Genomic DNA, 15649 nt, shown 5'->3' with positions numbered 1-15649 from the left:
GGTGAGCTAGCCCGGCCACTCCGTCACCTCGCTTGCCTGACGAGCTGCGCCCACAAACTGCCGGCAGGCCTCTCTGCTCCCCACCTTCTTCTGGGCACAGACCCCCATTCCGCCCCTGTCCTGCATCGTCATCGCCTTTGTGACGGCTACTGGACCATTCCCAGCAGCATAAAAACAAGCTGTTACGCCTCCCACCTAAAATCAGCAAAGAAACGTTTTTAAAGAAAAAGAAAAATTCCTTGATCCCACTTCCTCTGAAAGCTACGCTCCTTGTCTTTGCTCTTCTTTGGGGTAAAACCCTCAGAAGAGTTTTCCAGACTCTGCTGGACCTATCCCTGCTTCCCTGCTTGAGCCCACCTGACTGGATTTGGCTGCCACTTCCCTGAGGTGCTTGAATTTGTCCCCTAGCGCCCTCACGACAAAGTACCACAGATGGGGGGCTTCACCAACAGACATTTTTTTTTCTCACAGTTCTGGAGGCTGGAAGTCTGAGATCAAGGTGTGGTAGGGGTGGCTCCTTCTGAGGCCTTCCTTCCTTGACATGTGGACAGCTGTCTTCTCTCTGGGTCCTCGCATCGACCCCCTGTATATATCTGTGTCTTGATCTCTTCTTATGAGGATACCAGTCCTACTGGATTAGGGCCCACTCCAGTAACCTCATTTTACCATAATCACAGTCACAGTACAGTCACATTCCAAGATCCTGGGGTGTTAGGGCTTTGACATATAGATTTGGGGAGGACATGATCCAGCCCATCACAGTTATCAAGGACAACAATGACCCTGTGAGTACACAGCCTCAGCCTCTAACAGTTGCTTCCCTGCCCCCTGAGCTGGTTCCTTCGATTCTCTTTGATTTCTTGATTTCGGAGAACCTCAGGGCTCAGACCCCGGCCCTCTTCTCCTCTTTATGTACTCTCGCTCCCTTATCCTCATTCAGTCTCCTGGCTCTAAATTTCATCCATAGACTGATGACCCCCAGCTGTACACCCCCAGTCTGGACCTTCCTCCCAAAGTCCAGACTCATACCCAGCTGCCTGCAGAATATCTCATAAGGAATTGTCCAGTGGACATCTAAACTCCACCTTTCCAAAGCCTTAACCTTGACTTTCCATCCCAAACCTCTCCTTAAATGGTGTTGACAGTGGCCAAAGTCTTCAGTCACCCTTGACTCCTCCCTTCCCTCACACCCCACGTCCAATCTGTCTGGAAATACTCTTGAAAATACATCCAGAAACCGTCACCTCTCACCGCTTCCCTGCAACCACCTCGATCCAGGCCATCATCATCCCACACCTGGATTACTGTGCCCTGCTGCTAACTGGCCAGCCTGCTCTGTCCTTGCCTTCCCCTACAAAAGATAATGTCATTCCTTTTATCAAAACGCAGCAGTGCCTCCCAGTCTCATTCAGAGTGAAAATTCAAATTCTTCCATGGTTTCTTTCAGCTGCCACATGCACCTGAAACATACCAGGCACACCCCTGCCACAGGGCCTTTGCACTGACTATCTCTCTGCCTGGATGCTCTTCCCCTGGATCTCTACTTGGCTACTTCTCTTGTGTTCTTCAAGTATTTGTGCCAGTGCCACCTGTGCATCGAAGTTTCCCCTGATAGCCTTATTTGATATCACAACCCCTTCCCAGAGGCTACCCTTCTACTTGGGTACACTCTCAGCTCTTATCCAGCTCGGCTTTTCCTCTTCCATAGCACTTGGCTCCTCTAGCCTGATACAGAAACTCCTTATGTATTCTGCTTTTTGTTTACTCTCTCTCTTCCACTGGAATGTAAACCCTCAAGTGAGGATTTCATTTTTTGGTTCACTAGTGTCTCCCAAGCACCTAGAACAAAGTCAGCACCCAGCTCCTTCCCTGGTTTCACACAGTGTCTTTTCCAACATAAGAAAGCATTTGGTTTCCTTGCCTCTGCACCACAGCCCTGTGCCCCATCTCCCAGGAGGGACCCCTGAGGCTTGGCAGGTGAAGTGACACACCCAACCAAGGTCACCAAGCTGGGAGGACAAAAAGAATCCAAACCCAAGATTTGGTTGCCCCAAGCCTGCAGTCTTTCCCCAAGAGGTGAGAAGGTCTTGGAGAGCAGCACCTGAGTCAGGTGTGTCAGGTCTGCCCTGTGCCACCTCCTTCCATGTCCTTGCCAGCCCCCTCCCCGACTCCGCAGCAGAGCCCTGCGGATCAGATCAGAGGGTGCAGATGTTGACAGAAACTCATATTTTTACCAGGAAAGACGGGCTCCGTCGCCGTGGGAGAATTTAATCTCAGAGTGGCATGCCCTTGTCCAAGACGTTGTCCAGGCAGCCTGCAACCCAAAAAGGCTCTGACCCAATTAGCCTCAAAGGTCTGCAGCACCTGGCACGAGATTTGGGGACTGCTGGCAGCAGCAGCCCTAATCCCGTCCAGAAAAAGGAAAAGAGAGAAAGAAGAAATGTACTAATGCAGCTGATAACTGTCCGTGGCTCTCGGCGTGCTGGCACTTGGGCACAGGAAGAAGAATTCCCAGGACCAGGGCAGGGAACACGGCTCGAAAACCTCCAACCCGGGCAAATACTCCTGGGTGCTAGTATTTGCTCCAGGAGAGGCCGAAGATGTGTGTTTTGTAAAATGGTCGTCAGATGTGGGTGGATGAAGCGGCCTGCGTACCCCCCCACCCTGGGTTCTGTTCAGTTCCATGCACAGACACAAATCCGGCTGTGTGGCTGCCTCAAGTGAGGGACCCACAGGTATTTGGAGAAAGAGTCCCTTGGACTCTTGGGCTCACTTCTAGTTATTAGGGGACTAGAGAGCTGGTGAGAGGGGGGAACCAGGGAGGGATGAGTATGGCCTGGACCTCTCCCAGCTCTACGCTGCCCCTTGTTCCAACCATCCTCCACCCCACCACCACCCCTGCCAGTTGTGGCTTTCTCCTGCCTCTGGTGCGTGATGCCTCCCTCTGCTGGCTACTGGGGGTAAACGTTCCCCCAGAACAAGGCAGGTACAGATGAAAACCCTGGTTTCCTTCTGCCCACAGATGAAGGCTCAGCCTTTCACAAGACTTGAACCAGGTGATTCAGGAAAGCTGGTGGGGGGAAGTCGTTAGGAACCATACCAACAGGTTCATTTCAAATTGCGGCTTTTGGATCCCATAAACACTGCAGCCAGTCCCAAATAGCTGATTCTACCTGGCACCTCTCTGACCAGGTTGGAAGGTCCCTGGCACCTTGATCTCTGGGCTCAGAGCTTATCTGGCAGTTCTGTGGATAGTGACCTGGAGCCTTATGGGGACTCAGAGGCCATCTGGGAAGCAGCACAAGAAGGGGTTCCAGTCACCTTCTATGATAATTGGCTTTTACGAAGAGACTGTAGCGCAGCTTCCTGCACTGTCTTTCGGAAAATTTTCAAAGCAAGGAAATGCAAAGAATCTATTTTCCCACTTAGAACCTGCATTTGTTTCCTAGGGCTGCCGTAACCAAGAGCTACAGGCGGGGTGGCTCACACAACAGAAATTTATGGTCTCTGATTTCTGAAGTCGAGAAGCCCCAGATCAAGGTGTTGGCAGAGTTGGTTTCTCCTGAGGCCTCTGTCCTGTGGCTTTTAGATGCCATTTTCCTCTCTGTGTCTTCTCACCATCTTCCTTCTGGGTGTGTCTCTATGTCCAAATTTCCCCTTTTCATAGGGGCTACAGTCATACTGGATTAGGTAGGGCTCATCCTAATGACCTCGTTTTAACTCAATCATCTACAAAGACCCTATTTCCAAATAGTTGCATTCTGAGATTAGCTAGGGGGTAACACTTAAACCTACGAAACTGGGGTGGGGACACAATTCAACCCATAATAAAACCTGAAAGTGGGGACAAGATAGATGACATGAACACACAAGTTAGGATCCCAATATATGATCTGCTGTCTGTGAGCAAGGCCCCTCCCAGTTTGGGCAAATACAATAGTGGGATGTTGATGGTATATGCGTCAAGCGCAGGCTCCAGCATCTGGGGTCAGTCTGGAGCCCTTGGGCAAGTCCAGGCACCTTTCTGCACTGGTGGGTCTGCTTCAGAAAATGGAATAACTCAACCTCAAGGAGGTTTTCATGAGGCTTACAGATGAAAACTGTTCATGGAGATTTTTGGAATCATTCAGAACTCTTACTTGGCTTCACAGGAACCGGTTGCCCCTGAATGAGCAGGCTGGCAGAAATATGTCTGTTCCTGGGCACAGGGACCGTCTCCACAGGAACAGGAGACGTGTGGGTTGATTTGACCCAACAGCCAGTTCATCTCCACCATTTTAAAGATGACTTGATACCCCCAAAAGGCCCCGGGCTGAGCAATTGTTTTAAAGCCGTGATGAGGTTTAGGATGAATGGAATTGTCTGGAACATCTATAAAGGGAACCCAGAAAGCCCAGGCAGCCGATCGTCAGAAGATCATGCTTGGGCTCTGTGGATTGTCTGCCCAGGGCAGCTCAGGCCTCTGTTTGGCATCTCGAGACCTGTTAAAAAGGCTGCTGTGGTTTTCCTGTTGACAAGGCAGACTGAATAAAGGGTAGAAATACAGGAGGACTGCACCCATGAGGCAGGGTTATCGGTGAAGAGGAAACGTCAGTGGGTTTCTGGAAGATAAGGAAATGGATGGGGCCATGTGGCAAGATAAAATGGGAGAAGAAGCCAAGACACAGGAGCCTGCATGGGAGCACTTCAGGCCTGATGGGGGAGGGAGTAAGAGGAACATCAAGAGTGTGGTGGTTATGAGACACCTACACCTGTGCGCCCCCACCAGCTCCCCTTCCAAGCCCCCCACTCACAGCGCAGGGAGAGCCCAAGCAGACCATGGGGCCGTCAGGAGAGAAAGACATTGTGTTCAGAAGTGCCTTCCTCCAGTGGGAAATCAGAGCACCAGGGGCCGACCTCCCACCCACCCTCAGAGGGAGCCCAGTTGTTGTCACGCCTTCCTGGGGTTCAGAGACCCCGTTCTGGGAACCAACACAAGAATTAAAAAAGAAGAAGAAGAAGAAGAAGAAGAACATAACTGTCACTAGATGGGAGAGGCCAGGAAACAGAGAGTGGGATGAATCACCTAAATTCTCACGGACCCTAACAGGATCAGTAGCTACTCCCTAAACTTGGCAATTGAGGAAGCAGGAGAAGCACGGCATCTAGCAATCGAGCCCCTATCCGGAGAATCACCACTGACAGAGCAGGGAGTTGTCCTGCAGTGAGTAGGATGGGGTTGGGGATGGGCCAGGAAACTGCTGCTTTTCACCCCACACTCTTCCACTCCATCTGATTGATAACCAAGCACCTATATTGTTGTAAACTGTTTTTTGTAGGTTTTTTGAAGCACGAGAACATTTTCACAAGATTGATGGGGCCTGGGCACCAACCATGATGGAGAAACTTACTGGATCCCCATTTTCAGACTCTGTTGGCAAACATCTGCCCCAAAGACATTAGCCTTCCCCTGTCCCCGACTCAACCTGAGGCAAGTGAATTTATGTGCCGATTTGGATAGAAAAGACGGAGAAGGGGTGCAGTTTGAGGGGAAAGAGCAGAATAAACATTTAAACAAACATTTAGAACTTGGACTATCCAATCCACCTTATATTTATTCTTTAAAAATAAAAAAAAAGGACAGTGCTGATAAAGCAGTCCTGAGAGCTCACAGGGCGTGTCCAAAGGTGACAGTTTGGTGAATGCAGATAGAATCTGAAGGTCCTTCTGAGAGGTGTTCTGGAACTTTCTTTGCATCTCATAGGCTAACAGGTTGATCAGGACGACTAAGGGGGCAAAAGGAGAAAAATAATTACAAATTCGTGAGTCAAAATTCTGTGTTCTATTTCTATTCTAGAGGAACGATCTTTCTTTCTTTCTTTCTTTCTTTCTTTCTTTCTTTCTTTCTTTCTTTCTTTCTTTCCTAAAGCAAGAACTTTCGCCACAAATACATGTGTGAGCAAATGCTATAAAGTCCCCCAGCTGAACAAATTGCCAGGTCTGTACATGCAGCTGCCTTGACTGCAGGTGGAGCATCTTGTTTAATTAGATAAAGATTAGGTAAGTGAGAACAGAGGGGCAAGAAATGTCTCTGCAAATTGCCTTTCTTGCATAGGCCTGCATCCTACTATAGTTTGCCTTTTAGCTACATTCACACCAGACATAAGATGCCACTGGCTCAGGAGTGTGAGATTAGAGAGGTGAGACCATAGCTTTTCTTATCCTGCCCAGTCCACACTGTGAGGTTGGAGTTCCCTAGAGATGAGGCTAGGCCCATCTTTAGCAAGGTCTGTACCCTAAGACCAAGGCCAATGTCTACACTGTAGATGACTCAGTGCAGCAGGGGAAGGAAAGACTTAATGGGTCCCAAGTGTTGGGTTTCTGGATGCTGGGTGTTCATTCTCTGTCCTGGGACATGTTTAAGATGTGTAGACTTGCATGTGTAGGAAAACACACTGCACCAAACACTCATCATCACCTCCGCCCTAGAAGGGAGAATAGGGAGGAATCAAGATTCTAAACATGAGACTCTCTATACAGAAGAGCCGATGGTGTAAGTTCCAGTCCAAGCCCAAACGCAGGAGATGTCTTCCACCTGGAAGAAAGTCAGGCAATAGAGTTGCCTCTTATAGAGGTTTTTTGTGCTATGCTGACCTTCAACTGATTAGATGAAGCCCACCAACATTAGGGAGGGCCAGCTGCTTTATTCAGTCTACTGATTCAAATTCTAATCTCATCCAAAAACACCATAGACACACCCCCAAATAATTTTTGACCAAATATATGAGCCCCCCATTGACCCAATGAAGTAGAGACAACATGAACCATCACAGGTGAATCACACCCCTGGCATCTATGCTAAGGGTCTTGTGTGCCAGGGTCCCTGAAGCCACAGCCTTCCCAGGCCCCAGCTGAGCCCTATTGATTTATTTAATAAACACTGACATAGTACTTGGTATGTGCCAGGCACCATTTTACAAATGTAACTCATTTCTTGGTGCAAAAAAATCCCAGAACATGTATCTCAAGAAACCTGAGAGTATGCTTTTGGGATAACCATGGCAGTGAGGGGTGCAGGGAGTATTTTTCATTTTCATTATTATGCCCTAATGGTCTTCTGGAAAGAGGGCACTGATTCACACTCCCACCCACAGTGTAGGCAAATGCCTACTTCTCATCCTCATTAGTCCTGGGGCATTTCAGTTTCCCACTTTGGCTAATCTGATAGGCGAACAACAGATTTCACTGTGGTTTGTTTTACATGACCTTCATCAAGTATGAGGCTGGGCACATTTCCTGCATTTTTTGGCCATTTGTATTTATTTTTCAGTAAATTGCCCGTTCACATCCTTTGCCCATGTTTCTATTGGGTTATTTTTTTCTAATCGATTTATGTGAACTCTGTAAGACAGGGAAATTGGCCTGTCACATTTGTCTGCTACAGATGTTGCAAATATGTTCTTCCCAGAATTTCATCTCTCTCTTGGCTCTGTTATAGTCTACTCCATCAAACAAAAGTCTCAGATTTTTATGTAGCCAAATTTATTGATTATTTGCTTTCTGAACTCTAGGTTTTGCGTTTTGCCTCACTCATGCTCTCTTCCGTAATTTCTGTATCTTTATTGTTTTTAACTTTTTTTTTTCTGAAACGATCACAGATTCGCAGGAAGTTGCCAATATAATTCAGAGAAGTCCCTGTACCCCCATCTAGTTTCCCCTGGTGGTTACAGCTTCCGTAGCTGTTGTATACAACATGAAAACAAGGAAACTGACATTGGTTCATTGCGCGTTGTAGTTCCATGCTGTTTTATCACTTGCATAGGTTTGTGGAGACACCATCACAGTCAAGATAAGGAAGAGTCCATTTCCATAGAGATCTCCCCCATGCTGCCCCTTTATAGTCAGACCAGCCCTCCTTCTCCTACTCTACCACTTCTAGCCCTTGGCAACCATAAATCTACTTTCCATATCTGAGATATTTTTCATTTCAAGGGTTTTATATAAGTGGAATCACAAAATATACAACCATTTAAGACTGGCTGTTTTCATTCATCATTACATACTTGAGATCATCCAAGTTGTTGCCTGTTTCAAGAGTTCATTGCTTTTTACTGCTGTGAAGTATCCCATGGTATGAATGTTCCAGAGTTTATTTAACAATTCACTAATTGGGGTGCCTGGGTGGCTCAGTAGGTTAAAGCCTCTGCCTTTGGCTCAGGTCGGGGTCCCAGGGTCCTCAGATTGAGACCCCTATCGGGCTCTGTACTCAGTGGGGAGGCTGCTTCCTTCTCTCTCTGTCTGCCTTTTCGCCTACTTGTGATCTCTGTCTGTCAAATAAATACGTAAAATCTTTAAAAACAAACAAAAAAAAAACAGTTCGCTAATTGCAGGGCACCATATTTTTTTCCAGTTTTTTGGCTTTTACAAATAACATTTCTATGAACAATTGGTCTTTTCCCTTCTCTGAGACAGGTACCCAAGGAGTATAATTGCTGTTCCATATGATAAGTGAATGCTTAATTTTTTAAAGAAATCACCAAATTATTTTCTTGCACAGATAATTTTTTAAAAATTCATTCTGTTGACCTCTGTCTTTTAATTGGTGTATTTAGACTAATTACATTACATTTAATTATTATTGTTAGGGCTTAAGTCTGTCATTTTATTTTTTGTTTTCTGTTCCTTCTGTTTCTCATTTCTTGTTTTCTTTTTTGTGCCTTCCTGTGAATTACCTGAACATTGTTGAGAGTTCCATTTTGATTTATAAGTAATGTTTTGGAATTTATCTCTTTGTGTCTTTGGTTACTTTAGTTATCTCATTAAACATGCATAGTAGATCATAGTCTAGTCAGCATCTAACCAGTTTGAATAAAACATAAAAACCTTACTTCTGTTTACATCTCGTTACACTCTCCCATTTATAATATAATTGTCTTAAATATTTCCTCTACATATTTTGTGTATTTCATCAAATAGTGTTAGGGTTTTTGCTTAACCATCAGACATAATTTAGAAAACTTGAGAACAAAAGGAAAGTCTATTGCGTTTACCCGTATTTTCACTCTTTCTATTGTTTCATCTTCCTTTCTGGTATTCCAAGATTCCTGCTTTTATCATTTTATTTCTGTTTTGAGAACTTCCCAGGATGAGAACTGAAAAATGAGATAGTCATCTTTCTAGGGTAGATCAGCTGGTGACAAATGCTCTTTGTTTTCCTTCATCTGAGAGGAGGTTCATTTCTTCTTCATTCCTCTTCATTCCTGAAGGATATTTTTATTTGAGATAGAATTCTGGATTGGTCGTTCTTTTCTTTAAGCTTTCAAAAAATATTGTGCTGCTTCCTTCTGGACTCCATAGTTTCTGATGAGAAAATTTTGTATTTCTAACTATGTTTCTCATATAAGTAAGGTGTTTTCTCTCGCTGTGTTTAAGATGTTTTTCTTTCTGTTTAGGTTACAGAAATTTGAACATGATGTATCTTAGCATGGATTTCTTTAGGTTTATCCTGTTTGGAGTTTACTCAGCTTCTTGCATCTGTGGGTTTATGTCTTTTGCCAAATTTGGGGAGTTTTCAGCCATTATTTCTCTGAATAATTTTTAGCCCCACCCTCTTTCTCCTCTCCTTCCAGGACTCCTTCCAGACCTTGTGTTATCACCCCAAGAGCCCTGAAGCTCTCATTTTTTGTCATTATTGTTTTTAGTCTATTTTCTCTCTGCTGTTCAGACTGGGTCATCTCTATTGTTCTCTCATCAAGTTCACTGATTCTTTCCTCTGTCCCATCATTCTGCCATTAAACCCATTCATCGAGCTTTTATATTGGTTATCTCATTTTTCAGTTCCAAAATTTCCATATAGTTTTTCTTTATTCCTTCTCTCTTTGCAGGAACTTTCTACTTCTACATGCTAAGATGTTCTGCATTTTCTTTTATTTCAAACATGTTCATTATTTCTTGTGGAAGTATTTTTATGACGCTCCTTTAAAATCCCTGTCAGATCATTCTAATATCTATGCAACTTCAGTGTTGGTTTCTCAGTGTTGGTTGATCACCTCATCTCATTCAAGTTAAGATACTCCTGGATTTTGGTATGATGAATCACTTTTCTACTGAAAACTGGATGTTTCTGCCATTATGTTTTGAGAATCTGGATCTTACTTCAATCTCCTATTTTACCAGGACTCCTGTGACATTGGTCTGGCAGGAGAAGGAGGGGGGCACCCCTTACTCCTAGGTGGGGGTAGAAGTGCAGGCTTCCTTGTAGGCCTCACCTGATACTTCCCCAACAAAGAGGAGCAGGGGACCTTGTTACTTACCACTAGATGGGGCTTACTCCCAGGCTCCACACAGAGTGTCCACCAAATTCACAAAGGGAGGGGGTCTCATTACCACCACAGGAATGAGATTTGTGGCTCCCCACTAAGGCATTTTCTGCCACCGCTTCAGCAAAGAGGGGGTAGGTTGGTGTGCCTCATTACAACCTGGAAAGGGTGAAGGTCTAGGCTCCTCACTCAGCCTGTGCTGGCAGGGGTGCGGGTGGGACCTCTGTTTTCAGTGGTTTTAGATGCTTGCAGGAGTATGGAGGTAATTCATTGTCTAAAGTTGCCTGCTTTGCTAGACTGCCTCTTTCCTGATCCTTTGGTCAGAGAGAGCAGATTCTTCTTACGGCTTTTTTTGTCTGCACTTGTTAGCATTTCTAGGTTGCCAGCTTCTCTAATATTCAGTCTGAGATATATAAAGTGTATACACACACACACACACACACACACACACACACACACACACACACACCAAATTTTAAGGAACCCAGTGCCATGTCATTTCTTGGGTCCTAAACTCCCTGGCCTGTCTGTCTTCTCTCCAGCTTTCAGAGACGTCTTATGTTTGTTTTGCATATAATGTCCAGGGATGTTAGTTGTACTTAACAGGCAGAATAGAGAAAAATATCTATTCCACCATTTCAGGAGCAATGGCCTTCTTTTTCAGTTAATACATTCGAACCTCTGACCCATCTAAAATTCATTTTCACATAAAGAGTGATGTAGGGGATCCCAACTTCATTTTTTCCAGACTGTTCTAAGTTATCTTAATACCACTTATTGGATAATCCCACATTCCCTCACTGATCTGAAATGCCATATATCTTTCCACACACAAGCAGGGCTTTTTCTGAATATACTCTGTCTCATTGGCCTGTGTGCTTCCTTAGCGCCAGAGGCTTATCTGTCATTGCACCAAATGTAGGTCCTCTATGCTGGGACTTGCGGCCTCCTTGCACCAAATGTAGGTCCTCTATGCTGGGACTTGCCGCCTCCTTGCTCTTCAGCCCACCTCTGACCCTAAGAGCCCACCTCTGCCGACCCTCTCCCCACTCTCAGAAAGTCACTGTGATATAAAGCCAAATAAATGGCTCTCTCTCTTCTGAAGGCCAGGAGTCCAAAACCAAGATGTTCCAGGTCTGGTTCCTCCTCGGGGTCTCAGAGGGAGCCTCTGCTCCATGCTTCTCAGCCAGCTGCTGATATGCTGGCAGTCCTTGGCACTGCCCGGTTTGTAGATGCACTTCTGCAGCTTCAATCATCACATGGCTGTCTTTCTTCTGAGCATCTCTGTGTCTGCGCTTCTCTTAAGATTGATAAGGACCTCAGTCATATTGGATGAAGGGCCTCCTACTCTATTAGGATCTTGTCTTAAATAATCATATATGCAGTGCTATTTCCAAATAAGGCTACATTCTGAGGATTGGGGAAGGACACGAATTTCGAGGAAATGCTATTATCTCTGTACAGCCCCCAGCAGGATGCCTTGTCAAGACGTCCCCACAGCACGTCCAACATCCACCCGCCTTCCCCTTCTCCTCAGTGCACAGCAGGAGCTCCAACCGCCCAGCTCAATCAGGGCCTCTCTCTGCCCCTGGGTGGGGGTCACTCTGCACACCAGAAACCCACCAACCCATCTCCCCTATTCTGCTCACACCCCACCAACCCCCACGTGGGCTCTTCTTGGATGTGCAAGAGAAATGGCCCATTGAGGGCTCACTCATTGTAGGAATTTCTCCGTCTGGAGTGTACACAGGGTGGGACACCACTTGCTCCCTGCAAGTGGGCACCAGCCGAGGACGCAATCAAGGGGTCCTCTGTCAGAGCAGACAGGGTCCCCAGCACTCAGAAGTCCTGCATGGTAGAGGCAGACATCTGTGAGAATATTTTTCCACTTGCCACCTTGTTCAAAATCCACAAAATCAAAATCATCAGAGTTGCTACTTCGTGTTGAGAACCAATTCAATGTCAGTCATGTCACATAGACTATTCTAATCCTCAGGAAAGCTCTGTGATGGACACACTGCTCCCATCAAACAAAAGGGGAAACAGTTCCAGAAGGGGTCAAGTAACCTCCCAGGGTCACCTGTGAGAAAAATGCAGACAGAGATTTGAAGGAGCTCTGTCTGGCTCCTCCACCCACCTCTGGGCGCCTCTGGGGCTCTCACAACCTGGCTGTTCTGCTGGGCTCACCCTGTAGTACTTATTGGGCACAAAGCCCTGGGTTGGACCTTAAGATAAGTCCCCGGAAATGACCTTCATCTTCAGCCAAGGAGGACCGAGAAGCATTGGGTACAATTTGTCCAATCAGCATGAGTGAAAAGGGGCATCTCACCACAATGTTACTTTAATGGAGATCAAAGTCTCAATGTTCTTTCTCCTTAAATTCAGAGAGTTTGCATTTAAGCTCTTTCAAGCACGCCCTCTTTTTTTTTTTTTTTTTAACAGAATCATTGGTACCAGATAGAGGCCCTGCTGGCAACTTTCCAACCATCATCCGCCAACGATGGTGTTTCCATGAAGCACATCTCCATCTTCACTCTCAGGGAGCAAGATGCCCCCAACGCCAGCTATCCCACCCCATCACTTCTTCCCTGTGGCCAGGCCCTTCTGGGTCTCAGTGATGACCATGAGTCTTGGTGGCTCAGAGGTAGGCTTGGGTATCAGACTCCAGTGTTCAAATCCCCACTCTGCCACCTACCAGCTGGTGACCTTGGGCAGGCAAGAAACTTAAGTTCTCCGAGCTCCCATTTCATCATTGGCACGTCCTCTGCAGGGTCAGTCTCGATCAGCTACAATGGCTCACGTGACGTGTTTAGCACAGTGTCCAGCCCATGGAACATTCCTCAGAAATGCAAACTGTCAGTATTGCCTTCATGGCTAGGACAAGTGCTGTTAATCAGGCGGGACCGTGATCACATGCTGGTCTGACATACATGAGCCTAGACATACATACCAAGCTAGAACCAGAGATGTCAGTCACAGTTTAGACCAGTGACACTCTGAGGAATGGGGTATTGATTACTGGCTTGTGTCCACTAACAGCAGCTCTCCATTTGTGCCGTATCCATGCCCACCTGCGCCTGCTGGCACCTTTCCACAGCCCTGGGAGGAGGCTGGAGAGGCAGCTGTCAGTCATTAGGCAGACAAGCCACAGAGAGGACTTCCCCAGGTCACACATGTGTGCAGGGCAGATGTGGGCGCCAGCCAACCTGGCCCGGGTTCCACCCCTCTGAGCTCTGACATTGGGTTTTTCTGCCTTCTAGCCTCTCACACCTGCATGGGAGGACTCTTGAGACCCTCTCTGTGGATGGCTTCACCATACCTCCTTAATTTGGGGTCCCAGTGTTTCCTGGGGAGACCTTGGAGAGGTTCAGGGGGCTCTTTAAAAACTGTTTTTACTTTTGTCAACTATCACTCAATTCTGTGAAAACCGCTTTTTTAGCTGGGGATGGTGGGGCGGCACAGGGCACGCGAGAGGGGAGCTGTACATATCTTGCCGTATTACCAGTGACCTTCAGCAGAGGACAAGGCTCACCAGTGTGCCCAGCCCCCCTTGGGCCTGAAGCAGTCCCACACTTTAGGCCTGTTCCCATCCATGTCATCTGTCCATGCAGCTGGGGGCACGAAGGACTGCCAGCCATGGGGGAGCTCCAGGCCTCCCTCCTGGATTTGGAGCACATGATGGATGGATTTGGATGTGTGCTCAAATCACAATCGCCCAAAACAATTGATAACTTTTCCCTTTCATCAAACTGTAATGTGCACCCACAATGGGTTGTATGCCTTAAAGACACAGCTGAAACGAACCTCCCCGTTCCCTGCCCTCATGGAGAGACAGACGACAAACCCCAGGCAAGTTATTGAGAAGACGTTGGGTGTGAGGTATGCGTGCAGGGTATTACAACAAGATGACATCATGGAAAGTGCCCCGATGCCCACTTCAGATGGGCTATCACGAACGCTCAACATTTAGAGGGCAGCCACGCTGCCAAGGGAACATCTGAAGGATCCAAGCATGTGAATTTCAGGGAGATGAACATTTCAGGTGGGGAGAAGAACCCATGCAAAGGTCCTGAGGCAGGAATGAGTTTGCCATGCTGAGAAAACAGAGGAGGACCAGAGCTGCTGAATTGTTGAGACCAGGGCAGAGAGGATTCTGCAAGGTATGGTTACAAACCCATCTCCAGCAGATGAAGCCAGAGTCTGAGATTATGCTCTGCCACTTTGCATTTGAGGCACTTTAGAAAAGCCCCTTAGCCACCAAGCCTCATGTGGCCCAAAAAGGGCATGCCCTGTGTGGACACCAACCACAAGTTGCTGTCGCCCCACATCAGGACTCTCCAGAGTTCCACACTGTTGCAGACATCTTGGTCGGTTGATAAGAATGGGACACACCAAGTCCTTGAGACCCAGATGCACTTCTGCATGTCATCTTCTGCAGGGACCACTACACACAATCTCTTCCCCATTCTCTAGACCCCATGGCCAGCTCATGGGTGACCCCAGCCTGACCTCTCTATCTCCTACCATCACCATGATAAGGGAAGCTGCCCTTGTCTAAGCTGCCATTCGTAGCTTGATTGTTTTATGGCGCATTTCTGTTACCTCTGTTCTCTAGCAAGGCTGGCAGATGAGACCCTCTGTCTCAATCAGATATCCTGGTTAATGGAGCATTACATCTATACCTTACATGGATCTCCCATTCTCAGAGAATTATAAAACAATAAAATGCATTTGGCACTAAAACCTCAATGACCATAATTTAATCTGGCTCTGATAAACACAGAGTCTCACCAGGAGAGTCACAATTATGAGTATCGGTTTCTATTTGTACCGTAAATGTGCAAATCTGTAGGTTAATAGACATTTCTGGTAGGGGAAAATGCTGTATCGACCATCTCTTATTATCTACACCCTTTGCCAACCCGGAGAAGTTGCACATACAGATGAGGACGGTTTCCTCCCTCCCATAAAAGCCTGTCTTAACGATGATGTACATTACTCTATTTACTTGCCCTCATTCCCGCCAAAGTTTGCATTCTCGGTGTACGGCAGATGTTTGCAGAACAACCAAATATCTCTGCCCTCCACTCAAGCAAGATCTTCAGCCATGTGCCTTTCCTCCAGGAAGCTGGATGATGCTTGAGAATCAACAATCTGCTCGTGGGTCCTTCTGCCCTTGCCAGTCCACGAACTAATACAAATTTACTCCACCAGTCCCTGGTAATTAGACTCCTCCGAATTGATATGTCAGATGAATACGGCAAAGTTTAAAAGAAGCCCGAATTAATCTCACAGAGGAAAAGGGGCATGAGGCACTCTGAGACACTATTAATGTCAGGAGGATGCAGTAA

At 46.7% G+C, this 15649-nt stretch overlaps 1 long non-coding RNA gene across 1 annotated transcript in view; it reads left to right on the top strand.

The window, feature by feature from the left end:
- Window positions 1-13117, top strand: part of LOC309854092 — a 75628-nt gene extending 62511 nt beyond the window's left edge. The window contains exon 3 of the long non-coding RNA XR_014306094.1: window positions 12741-13117. This is a non-coding gene — a long non-coding RNA (uncharacterized lncRNA). The remainder of the gene's footprint in view (window positions 1-12740) is intronic.
- The last annotated feature ends 2532 nt before the right edge of the window (window positions 13118-15649 follow it).

Source organism: Mustela nivalis (genome assembly GCF_964662115.1).
Source record: "Mustela nivalis genome assembly, chromosome: 19".
NCBI classification, from domain to species: domain Eukaryota; kingdom Metazoa; phylum Chordata; class Mammalia; order Carnivora; family Mustelidae; genus Mustela; species Mustela nivalis.
This window is presented reverse-complemented; position numbering and strand designations above follow the sequence as displayed.